This window comes from Haplochromis burtoni, unplaced genomic scaffold (assembly GCF_018398535.1).
Source record: "Haplochromis burtoni strain Fernald_Lab_line unplaced genomic scaffold, NCSU_Asbu1 Contig_31, whole genome shotgun sequence".
NCBI classification, from domain to species: domain Eukaryota; kingdom Metazoa; phylum Chordata; class Actinopteri; order Cichliformes; family Cichlidae; genus Haplochromis; species Haplochromis burtoni.
The window spans coordinates 981529-984145 of record NW_024582392.1 but is presented as its reverse complement, the minus strand read 5'-3'; the positions used below and the strand labels follow the sequence as shown (position 1 = coordinate 984145).

Sequence of the window (2617 nt, the reverse complement as noted above, 5' to 3'; positions counted from 1 at the left end):
CATATCAGGCATAAGACATCCCATCTCTGTCATTAAGTTTTGTGCAATTTGCTTCAAACCTTGTTAAATTATGTTTATGCATTAATTTAAAGACATTCTGCTGAAAGGAGAACTCCTACAAAGGCATATGCCTTAAAGCCAGCTGCAAAAATCCCCCTGTCCAATGCTTTAAATCATAAAAGTGACTGTTAGTAAGCCCCTTTACTTTGCAATGGTATTTTGTTCTTCTTTACATAATTTGTGTTTTTGATTTAAGGGATTTTTTTTTGATGTAAGTCACTGGGCACTGTGCATGAGGTCCTGAGGTTCTTTAAAATGCCACCCTTCGTCATGGTATTTTGTTCTTGTTACAAACAAGAGGGTAAGAACATTTGTGGTGAAGTTAGATGCACATTTTGTTCTTTATCTTTACCACATCGCGGTTTCAAAATGTCAGGCATCTACTATCACATTGTTGAAGAGACTAGTGAAAACACTTTTGATTCTTTGCACACTGCTCTTTTGTTTTCCTAGGTCTGTCACAATTTCCATACCCACTTTTCTTTGCTAGTTTTGAAATTTTCTTTGTGGTTAGGAGAAGGAGACAGGACACACTTTTCAAGCATATCTCATTTCTTGTTATCTTCCTTTGTTGAAAACCCAGTCAGTTTGCTGTGTTTAGTTAGTCCTGCCACCTCTCTCTCTCACTTCTTTTTGATGATTTAATTTTGTTTTGCTCCTGTGAATTTTCCCCCATTCTACCTTGGTCATATGGTATACCTTGGTATATTTGGTATATTTTCTGGCTCCCTGTGTTATGTTCACTTGACTGTTTTTTCTTCTTCTGATCTCTTGTGATTTTGGACATTTGTTATCTTTTGGACTTTTTTTTAGCCATTAGTGCGTTATTACAGCTTTGTTTTGGTAGATTTTGTACCTCTTGTGTACTGTGCTTCAGGTCCATAACATCTGCTAAAGACTTCAAGATGGACACAGACGTCCAAAAAAAACGACAGAAAACTCAACTGAGAACTGCAAGTTATGCCAAATGTCATTGCGCAAATGATCTGAATAAGCCACACTATGCAGTTGACTGATAAACAAATAGTGTATTCACACCCCCCAAATTGCTCATCAAAATCAGGTTCTCTTTTCTTACACGTAGTAAATGGCAGCATGACTTTCTTTATCCCCCATCTGATCCCCATTACTAAGTGCTTCTCTTTTCCAATAGTCAGCTGACCTGCAGTAGTATTTGGGGAAACATCAGCATGCTATAAACTTACTTGTGGTTTGGACAATTGTTATCTTTTGGACTTTGTATTTTTGGACTTCAGCGAGCTATTACAACTTGATTTTAGTAGATTGTGTGCCTCCTGTGTACTGTATTGGCCCACAATGTCTCAAAATTCCACAAAACACTGATTACTCATATGTGTCTCCCACTCACATATGTTTACAGAAAATAAATTCTTGGAGATACACAACACAAGATACAAAAGATATATGGAAGTGAAAACCACAAATTTTGAAGGCCTTTGAAGGCTTACCTTGGAAGCCGCCGATATAGATGACACTGGGCATGGTGGGACGAGGGAACTCAAATGTAAAGTCAACCCGCATGAGCCACAGGTCAGCCTTTTGGGTTAGAGACATGAGGCTAACATTATTTCCAAAATAACGATCACACAAGGCCTGATATGGTTGTCTGGAGACATAGTAGTCATTGTAAAAAAACCATGATGTAATGGATCATATTTCTGATTCTTTGAAAAAAATCCATTTTGTCAGAGTTATGGGAAAAGCATACAGGGATGTAGGACACTGGAGAAGGAGCGACGGCAAGGTGTGCCTCTCCACTAAAAAGCCAGCGCACATTGAAAACCAAAGGCAGCTGGAGGTAATGTGCTAACAGCACACCACCTGGAAATGTAGGATCGGTCAGAAAAAGATCATATCCAGTTTTGTTTAGGTCCCCAATCAGTGTCTTATTCTCAAAGATGGCGGAAGTAAATTTTGCCACAACTTCCTGGTTTTGTAGCAAAAGGGTAAACATATTCCAGAGTGATCCGGCATTCTTATTAATTTCCACTGACCTCTTCAAAAAAGAGCTCATGAAGTCTTGACTCTCAACGGGCTGAGATTCTTCCTGGATGATCGTGATGGAGGTGTAATAAGGTGAGAATTCAGAAATATACCAGCTGGTGGATGAACGTAGCACTGTGATTTGATGACCTTGAGAGTGAAGAGCCTTCACAAGGACTTTCATGTTAAGCCAGTGGCTTTCATCTACTGGAAACACTAGCACTTTTCCACCATCACATGGGAAAGTCAGAGTTAAATAAATAAATAAAATTCAGTTGAATCGAATTGAGCACATGATATCTACTATAGACTTCTTCTAAAATTGTAATAGTTAACCTTATCAAACACCTGCCCATTTACACAATAACTGAAGCATGGCATTTATTTTAATTATTTACATTTGTTTGTGGTCACCTTACAAATGTTCCTAGGGTCATTCCTTCTACAATTTATCTGAACATTCAACGGCCAAATAGCTGTCACCACCAGTTACGGGATCAGAAACATGTCATTTTACCAATATTTTGATAATAGGCTCATCTACCAGTTATTT

General features: G+C 38.2%; 1 pseudogene; it reads right to left on the bottom strand.

Moving 5' to 3' along the window:
- Positions 1 to 6: 6 nt before the first annotated feature.
- On the bottom strand, positions 7 to 2335 carry LOC121814273 (annotated as a pseudogene).
- Between the last annotated feature and the right edge of the window lie 282 nt (positions 2336 to 2617).